Source organism: Lepidochelys olivacea, assembly GCF_965140295.1.
Source record: "Lepidochelys olivacea isolate rLepOli2 genome assembly, chromosome: 1".
Lineage (NCBI taxonomy): Eukaryota > Metazoa > Chordata > Testudines > Cheloniidae > Lepidochelys > Lepidochelys olivacea.
This window is the reverse complement of record NC_140411.1, coordinates 269,028,323-269,038,378: the sequence shown is the minus strand read 5'-3', so window position 1 is coordinate 269,038,378 and position 10,056 is coordinate 269,028,323. Positions and strand designations below refer to the sequence as shown.

Below are 10,056 nucleotides of genomic sequence, written 5' to 3'. Positions count from 1 at the left end.
ATCTCTAAGAAGTTAGACAGTCTTTGACTCAGAAGAACACACATTCTCATAGGATTAGAGCAAACTATGGCTGGAATTAACCATGTACCCTCTTACTGTTAAATGAGATTTGAGAGAGAAGTAGAGAAATACTTTATATACATTTTATAATCTAAAACTCCATTTTAATAGGGCAGGTAACTATAAAATTGTATACTTGATTGAGTTCAGTGTTGTGAAGGAGACATCTACATCAAGGAGTTAAACAGAAACTATTCTTCATGTTTGTTTTGTAAGGTTATTATTTTTTGCAGTACAGAGCATAACATACTTTGCCAAAAACAATATAATTATTTTTTACAGAACACTTTTAAAGAGAATAAACTGTTACGAAAGAGGCAGAAAAAATATCACTGGCATAAACACTGTCTGTAGATGAGACTAAAATAATTGAAGTGAAATTGCTTTCATTTATGGCTAACAAGCTCAGGCATTTTGCATGATCTAAGCTATATTAAAGCTTTTTGGGAAGAGATTATTTTTTGTATGACGAGTACTTTAATAGAAGTATCATAGTTTATGGTAAAATAGAACAGCAGTACAGCTCAAGTTACATTCATTTATTCAGATGAAGTAATATTCTACCAAACTATTCTACAGAAACAGGGGGAGAAATTACTGAAACCTTTTTGCCAACGTTTATCCATTTCAATTACTTTTGATGGTATGTATTCCTTGTGTGCTTTAGCTATAGTACCTTTATATCGACAGTTGGTAGCACAAGTCTTTTAAAGCACAAAGAGTAGCAGCTCTTCAGCCAATCTGTGATAAAAGAGAAAAAAATGAAATCACTATGGAAACTGCAGGAAGAATCTAAAAGCTTTCTTTATAAAGTAAATGTCTGATGTTTGTGACTGCGGGGGCACAAAATTCATAAATCTGTATGATGCTATCATTTCTGATTTGTTATCTCAGCAAATGCCAGGTCTAAGCAGTCTGACCTTAGCTTTATTAAGAGCTTCCTTTTTAGAAACAGTTACTATTCAACAATGGAAAGACTGCAGTGCTGCAAGTGGGGGAAACTAATTTGTTTAAAATGTGGCTTTCAAAAAAAAAATCACAGAGACCTCAAGGCTTAGAGAGTCAGGAACACTGTGAGGTTTTTAGTAATGCAGCAACTAAGGGAGCTGAATGCAATTCAGAAAACTTATGTTTCATTTCCATTACATGCCTGTCTTTGATCTCAAATTGAAAATCTCTGACCTTCCTCCTCCAATCCAGAAGCAAATAAATACTAAAGAAAAGGAAACCCCCTCTTCTTTCAGCACACAGGGCCTCTAAGACTGAAGAATGAAGGTGACTGCTACTATGAACCTGTTTGGACACCAGACAGCAACAAATACCTGTCTCAGTGGAGGAGTTTAAGAGCACTGCAGAGATCTTCAGGCAGTGCAGAGTATCTTGGCTTACACAGGCCACGGTCTTTATTTCAAAACAGTACTAGTCGTGGTTTCTCTGTACCTGCTACTGAAGAATTAGAAGAACAGGAGGACAGCAGTAAATCTTCTAATCCAAAACTCTTCATGTCACAGAAAATACCCTGAAGTCTAAGCAGGATGAGACTCTTGGTAAGTACATCTCTACCATTACATTTGTTGCTGTAAACTTGTATGGATACTTTTCTGCCTTATGTGTCTAGTTCAAGTAAGACCTAAGTTTTTTGGGAGGGAAAGGAGGAGGAGATGGGGACAGCATATTCTTCTTTTAAGAGTATGGCAAATTTCCTGTCAATTTTTGCTTTTCCAGTATTAATGTCCAGTGTATTTCATGTTGTATGCGTGTTCCCATGCTGTTTTAGACATTTTACAAACACTGCTAGCCTGGTGTTTTGAGGCATTTATGAACAAATAGTTCTCCTTGACTAAATGAAAGTGAACAGGTTTGGGGTTAAGTACCCATATTATATATTTAAGCCTAATATGTATATCTCAATAACATAGTATTAAACATGCTGATAATGGCTAGAGAAGCACAAATGTTTGTCAAACCACATGTTTTAAGTCTTCAAAACACACGGTGGGTATTTTAACTTCTATGGATTCAATTTAAAATATTGATACTAAATGTATAACAGGTATGATTTTAAATTATTTTACAGAAAAATAACTGATGTGGGAGTACAGAAAAAAATCTCAAGTACTTTCTGATTTTAAGGTACATTGGTGAATGCTACTGTGGAGTATTATATTATTAACAATAAAGCTTTGTAGATTAGCCATGGGGAAACACTGACAATAAAATTTCTTGCAAAAGTTGGTAAATCTTCCTGTAATAAAAATAAATTCTAAAAATTGGCGTCTTTGTAGCTTTTTATGCATATGATGAAAACTAATTATCAGTGGAGAAAATTTGACTTGGTAGAATGAAATTAAATTGCTTTTTTAAAGACTTCCTTAAACAGTGCTAGCTAGGGAGAAGTCCAATAATATTTTTAGCTCTGAATTGTAAAGCCTTTGCTACATTAATAAATCATGTTGCATTCTGACTTTTATCAAAAGATTAAGAGGAGGAGAACTGCATACGGCACAATGAAGCAACAAGAGAAGCTCTGACTGTTTTGTTTTTTTCCCCCTTCATCCTGCTACTGTACACATGGCCTTTCAAGATGAGCAACTCCCATAGAACAGCATTTACTGCGGTAGGTCAAAACTGGCTGTAAGTCAATGACAGTAATAAATTAATCATCAAATTATAATGTGTAGTGTACTACTTAAACATACTATATCCAATATTTGAGGGGAAAGTGATATATTGTCCTTTGATGTCTACCACATTTGCATTATTTTTAGGAGAATTTTATTTTTTCTTATGCTGTTTAGGGTTATGTATTTATTTATTGACTAACTATTGAAATGAATAAGACTAGAATTGACATGCAAGTGCACGGAAAAGAAACTGTTTCATTTACCCAACAAAGCTGCAAATACAGCCTCCTTGTAGCAATTTATTTGGGGTAACACTTAGCTGTATATGAGCTCTAGGCACAATGCTGAATGAGGTGTTTAAATTTAGTTTTTTACTGTGGCTGAGAACAAGATGTAAAATATATTTTCTGCAAGTAAAGATTCCTAAACCTTGCAAAGAAAAGCTTTGTTTTTTGAAGATGGGGTACACTGTCACAAGTCCTAGAAACTGGCAGGCTAAAAAAAGGATGTCAACTGGAATGAATTTTTACCAACAGATCATGTATCAAATGTATAATTTGTTGATATAGGAATACGAACTGATGAAATATATATTTGACACTAGTGTGCTACATTGTTATATAGAAGCTTTGTAATAGTCTTGATGAGTTCTAATCTTTGACATTTGCTTTTACAAAAAATCTAGTTGATAATTCAGTACCCTAATTATGTTTCTATGAAAACAGTTCAGACGAAAGATGTTATGTGATCTTCAGCCCTGTGTTATATTAAAAAAAAGGTATTAACTTAGTAACATATCAGAAGTGTCTCTTTGATGAGTTTAATGATACTTTTCTTGAATACCTGTTTTTATAGCGTCATTTACAAATATAATTGAACACATTTTTATTCATCATTTTTTCTAAACTACACGTTGTACTTGCCCAAATGCTAAGCAAAATAGGTACTGGCTCCACTCTAATATTTACATATTTTATTTTTGTAGTTGGTATTAATATTTTAAACATTTGCTGCAATAATAAAGACCAATACTTTAAACAAATGTGTGCGTTTTGCAACAAGTAACTTTAAAAGGAAAATAAACAAGTGAAAAGTAAGAGTTCTGCTTTGTATTAAGAAATCAAAGTCATTATGTTAAATGTGAATTATATCATTTGGGAATACTTTCTATTCATTTTTCAAATCAATCTACTAGCAAATGTTAAGTTCATAAGTATTTATGTCCCTGGTAAAGTTAACTTTTTACACATAATTTGTGTACAAACTGAGATAAAAGGTTAATTAAGGTTATATGCTCTGAGATGTTGTATGTATTTCTGCATATATAACATCTACATATAGTTGATATTTTTTATTCTGTTATATTTGGAATGAATAATTTCTTAATACATGACTATTTACTATAAAACCATTAAAACACTGAATCCCTGGGGGGAAATGGATACCTGATACTGGTATGTGGCTTTGTGTCTGAATGTATAACACTCTGACTTAGCTGAAAGAGAATACTGTAGCAGTGTGTCCTCAGGTAAAATTCTCAGACACTAGATTATTATGTAATATACAGTAGGAGTTCTGTTTTATTTACAGTCTTCTTTTGGGAAATATAATTCAAATTTTTCAGATCAAGTCATGTAGATATTTGAGGGTATATAATTGACATTGTGCCTAGGGAATTATAGGTGTATACCTCCTGATTTTGTTAATGGGCGTTGTATACCTAATTCCGTATGTATATTATTGAGAATGCCCTTTACACTTAGAAAAATACACATTAAACATCATTTCTCATATTTTGTGCTTTTACAAAAAACAATTCTCATTGGAAACTACTACAGATAAATAAACTCCACCTTCTCTATGTCACTTTTCATTGATACCCAAGAGTTTGTGTTTTATAGCAAAGTGCATATTATTGGGTGCTTGTGATTGACTTGGGTGGAATTAAGAGCCTTCCTCTGTGTCTAAGGTGGCTTTATGGGAAGTGTAGTAAAACTTCCATAAGAAACTTCTCTCCCCTTTTACTCATAGCATAAAGAATGTTCTCTCCGTAATGGACATGGTGAGGAGAGTTCTTCCTATAATGTCATTAAGGATAATGGGATGGACATTATGTATTTGCAGGAAATGTAGACTGATATATCTAGTTTATCTTTCTATAATGCACCCAGCACAGTGATATCTCAGTACTGAAAATTTTTCTTTTCACATCCCTCCTGCATCCTTTCAGTTATGATATTTTTGACGTGTATGGCTATATAAGCTAAGATGCAATTGTTTAAAACCTACTCTAACAATTCAGCAAGACTTGTTCTGTTGAGGACCCAAGTATTGGAAGAAGTATGGTAGACTTGGTTCAAAATGAAATATTCAAGGCTAATGTGCTTGGGTACGGTCTAATCAAGTCTTGACATCGAATGTGACCACACTCAGACATTTGCCATATGATAAACAGCTGGAGTTTAGAGTGCTCTTTTTACAATACAAAGTTAGTGGTCTTCATTTTGCTTTTCCCAGAAGTAGCACTCACGCTGTGTAGAAAAGAAATTGCCACATTATGGTACATACAGCCGAGCTGTTCTTTGGAATTGCACTGGATGTAAATCAGTGTAGCTCCACTGAAGTCAATGGAGCTACACAGATTTACGCCAGATGAGGATGCCAGCCCTTTATCTTTCCCCAGCAGTTATTTTTCACCTCTTCCTTATGGCAAATTCTCGTTTGTTATAAACTTGCATAAAATAGAAAGGGGAATCATCCTAAAACTCTCAGAAACTGGTAATAAAATGTCCTTTTTAACATGGGGAAAATATTCACGTTTAACATATGTATACAGTAAAACATTCTTCACGTACCCCTGCAAATACTTCAGTTGTTGACATAGGTAAGTTATTTCAACATTTTCTTTATATACTGATATTCTGAAAAACTAAAATAAGACATTCAGGAGTAAACCTTCAGCAGAGCATGAGAATCCACAGTCCTGGCTATGTAAAATGCATCCTGCACTGCAGAGGATTTTCTGCCCTGCAGGGCGAGTTCCAATGAATGACATTGATTCCTATTAAAAAGGCACTCCCCTCCCTTCTTGATGGACAGGGGTAATTGTAAAAGGCCACTTGACCCTTATCATTAATGGGGAAGCACAATAAAATCCTCACTCAAGTAGAAAATATTACTCTGCACCTTTAAAAAATGACCACGGACTGTTTTTCAAAGAAATTTCATTAAGCTTGTGCAGTGTACTTTTATGGAGCACACATGAGAAAACTCTGTACTTACGCCACAGACAGTAACAACCAATATTCTATCCTGTTGAAAATCCATGTTTTTCAAGTGATATCTCTAATTTGCATTTTTATGATCAGTGGTAAAAATTGTTCATCTTATATTTCATATTTTATCTTGGTATGAAAGATTTTCTTTCTGTTCCCCACCCTTTATATACTTTAACTTGGCCTTTTTTAAAAACAAAACAAACAAGCTCCCTCCCATCCCCCAAAGTATTCACTCACTCACCTGTGCATTCATACAATGTTTAAAATACAGTTGAGACCAGCTTAAACAGAGGAAAAAGGAAATTGAGTTTAAAGGCTAAAATACTGACCTGCCCTGAACCCATTCACTGGGTGCCCGGTATGTCGAATCAGTAGTTGTTCACAGATTGTTGTACTGTCTACTGTAGGCCTAAGTGGGTGCATAAAAGCCAGAATATTATCCTTAATTTATGAGCTATTTCTTGATTTTTGTCTTTACAACTAAACTCATAACTTATTTTATATGAAGCTTGTTTTGCTAAAACTTGTTTATGAAAACCTAGGTGACAGAACTGGAGGGGGGCCTAGGATGGCTAATATTATGACTACCTAGATAACCCTTTCTAACATTGTTTCCTTTTGGGATTTCTACATTCACCCCAGATTAAAACTGGGAGCTGACTTCCAGTGGAAAATCTTCTGTATGTTAAAGATAACACATGTAGCACTATGTCACATTGTCACTAGACAATTCACTTTTATTAAAAACTAGAATATTTGCATGTAAAAACATGGCGGTGATTATCCAGAACAGTTTCATTTAGCCTTAAATTATGAACATTCCATAAAGCATAGTACATCAGTTATTGACCTGGTATAATTTGAATTCTTTATTACTACTGGAGTCTAATATTCCTATACCATGTCTAACCATTAGGCTCAGTCAGATTTCAGAACAAGAGAGCCTGAACTGAAGGTAAAAAGAAAAGGAGGACTTGTGGCACCTTAGAGACTAACAAATTTATTTGAGCATAAGCTTTCATGAGCTACAGCGTGAAGGTAGTATTTTTTAAGTTTAAATGGGAACATTTCTATGTATAAGATACCAAGCTCATTTCTTAACCAAAATGTGGTTATTTACAATTCATTTTTCCCCATGGGGATATAAGGAGAGCTTTGTATTTCAGCAAAAAGTAAAGTACTAGTAAATAAAGAGTTAAAGTGAAGGCAGGCTCACTGGTTTGTTGAGATCTGTCACAGTCTGAGTGGCTGGCTACATATCTGTCTCAGGAACAATAGCTACCTGTATTCTGCACGGACTGCTGGGCAGGCACTAGCAATCTGGAAAAGGTCTGTCTCTGTTAGAGGTTTCTTAGTGAGAATCCCTAATGACAGTCCCACTTTTCATTGGGAGGAAAAAAATCCTGTCTTCTCTCTTGATGAAGGACAGAGCTTTGATCATTGTCATTCAGCCTTGACTTGGCCTGAGGTTTAGGTTCTCAGCCTAGAAGACAGTAGGCTATCTTCTCTCTCTCTCCCTCCCCCCCCCCCCCCCCAACACACACACGTACGTTTGCTGGTCTGTGCAGGCAGATTAGTGTCACAGCTGTAACTGAGGCACAGAGCAATAAACATAGCAGAACCAATTTCCATGGTGGCAAGAGGGGGCACGGGAGGTGACAACAATGAGAAGGATCTCTTCTTCTGACAAGTTTTAGGTAAGAGAGAATATTTATACATCACTCAAGTATTTTATATCCTTCTAGAGGACTTAGAAGTTGTTACATTTAAAATGTGCCTTGTTATTAAAATATTTTACTTTACTGCTGTATCCAGGCTGTTACTAGCCTATATACCAGTAATTGCAGTGCTTTGTGTTACGAGAATGACTGGAGAAAATAGGCAAGGTTTCTTCACTGGCGTAGTAGCTATTACAGTTGCTGTTTAATGAAGGTTTCTTCTAATGTTCAACTTTTTTAAAATTCACCATGAAGCTTCATTTCAGGTAAGGTAAAATTATATTTAGTCATAATAAATATAGGGACACAATAAAATGGTTTTGTTGCTGGCAGGACCCATGCAATATTAAAACAGTGCTCCTTCAACCCTAATTTGTAATTATTTTACACTGTTAACTGTACTGGGGTCAGAGAGCTTTATAAATTAATGAGGTTGCCTGCTGAGTTCAAATAGTATTATCTACATGAGCTGCTGCTGCAGAAGGCAGAAATTATTCCAGCATATTTTTAATGTAGGTATAACCTTCTGACTTTAAGATATTGCTTTTGGAACACTTTCCATTAAACAGTAGTTTATATACTCTGCAATGAAAATGGGATACTGATCCATTTTAATAAGGACAAGTTGAGCATAAGAAAAATGCTTTTCCTGTAATGAGACGACGAGAATATTTGATAGAATTTTTTTAATTAAAATTGTTTAGATTATTACAGTTGCAATCAATGATATTGTACACTTGTTAAATGTTTACAAATAACTAATGTTCCAAAGACTGGAACAAGAACAAAAAACAATGTTTCATGTTGAAATAGAAAATTAAAATACTAGACTGTGTAGCGGGTTTAAAAGAACAGATCGAATAATTTAAAGAATAAAGTGAAATAACTACAGCATGAGAGGAGGTTGTGATAAACTGGAATAATGTACCACTGTTTTCAATCAAATATTAACTAGATAGTATTTGGGCACTTAGAAGTAGAATTTGGAACTAATTCTCAAATGAGAGGGGGAAAATCTATTTACCGTACAATTCCCATATTGAAATAAACTTTCATATTGCAAGCTTTAAAGCATTTGTTATATTGATTGTAATCTATAATATATTGGTTAAAGAAGGGAAATGGAAGGCAGTTTGAAGCTGAATATACAGTAATCTGTGCTAAAGATTCATTTTATTCAGAGTCTCCCATTTACAAGACCGATTCTGAGCTTCCTGTGATATATTGTTATGTAAATATGGTGCAGCAAGGGAAAGCAGCACTATGGAGATTCAATTTACTTTGAAAGTTGTTCATTATAAAAGGGATGAATGTTATTTATTTGATGTGATTCAAAGGCTAGAAATGACTTTTTCATTGTGAAGCCTATTGTGATGGGTGCAGGGTGATCTAATCTTTTTAATTTTGGCTTTCACACCAGTGGAGATGAAAAGAGATCTAAGCTCATTTATTGGTTGCTAAGTCCTGCTGGAGGCCTAAGTACCATTCGTGGTTGCTATGGCCAATCTGACCTCAATCTATGCAGTTTTAGGGACTTAAGCAATCCTTTTTTATTTAGGAGCATGTACCTTGATTTATGTCCAAAATTGAGCCTGAATGTCTTTGTCTGCAAGTGATAAATGGTGGCATACAATTCATCAGTTCTTACAAGTAAACACTGCTGTCCCACTAAAAATATGTTTTGTTCTGAGTTAATGGTATGGAACAAGCCAGTCTCCACAAACAGCTATCTTTTATTGTAGAGAGCCACTGAAACTTGGAGCAAAGTGAAGGAAATTGGCATTCATCTTCTTACATTAGCATTTCATTTGTGCTATCTGATGATGAGACTCTATGTAGATTGACAATGAAAGGCTAGCATTCCATTTCCCTATCTGAATATATAATGGATAGATTCTGAATGTATTTATTCTGTAGGGATAGTAAAAAGTCAGAAGTGCTTTCTCTGATAGTGTTTGTCTGCCACTTCATTATCACTAACTCTTAAAGTACATGCAGTCAAACAAACTGTGACTTAGCTCAGGGAAATTCCCAGTTTCAGTTTGAGGCAAGTACCTTGAATTCAAAGAGTATCAGATTTTTGTTACTACCAGAAATGTTCTCCTTGTGTGATAGTTAATGGTGCTTGCACCTTCATGTATTACAGAATCTCTTTCAAAAGAAACTACTGTGATTAAGAGGTTATTGAATGCAGAGTGGGTTTTAGGAGAGGAATAGTAAAACGTTTCTTATATTAAAATTACTGGTTTGATTTGTCATTTGGCGTATGCATGCTAGGCTAATGTGATAATGATCCCAGATTAGCAGCGGCAAAATCATTTTCTGTTTTTAGCATACTTCAAATACAGAATAATGCTTCATAGTACTTTTCTTCAA

General features: G+C 34.6%; 3 long non-coding RNA genes across 3 annotated transcripts in view; 2 read left to right on the top strand and 1 right to left on the bottom strand.

The window, feature by feature from the left end:
- Positions 1 to 655: 655 nt before the first annotated feature.
- On the bottom strand, positions 656 to 7,408 carry LOC311513029. The gene is made up of 3 exons (XR_014709632.1): positions 7,245 to 7,408; positions 6,292 to 6,371; positions 656 to 801 (listed from the first exon to the last, which is right to left on the bottom strand). It is a non-coding gene; the product is annotated as an uncharacterized lncRNA (long non-coding RNA).
- On the top strand, positions 1,138 to 2,740 carry LOC311513024. The gene is made up of 3 exons (XR_014709631.1): positions 1,138 to 1,607; positions 2,138 to 2,193; positions 2,538 to 2,740. It is a non-coding gene; the product is annotated as an uncharacterized lncRNA (long non-coding RNA).
- Positions 7,409 to 7,570: 162 nt separating the features above from the next.
- The window catches only part of LOC311513022, an 86,969-nt gene continuing 84,483 nt past the window's right edge, over positions 7,571 to 10,056 (top strand). Inside the window, exon 1 of the long non-coding RNA XR_014709630.1 lies at positions 7,571 to 7,659. This is a non-coding gene — a long non-coding RNA (uncharacterized lncRNA). The remainder of the gene's footprint in view (positions 7,660 to 10,056) is intronic.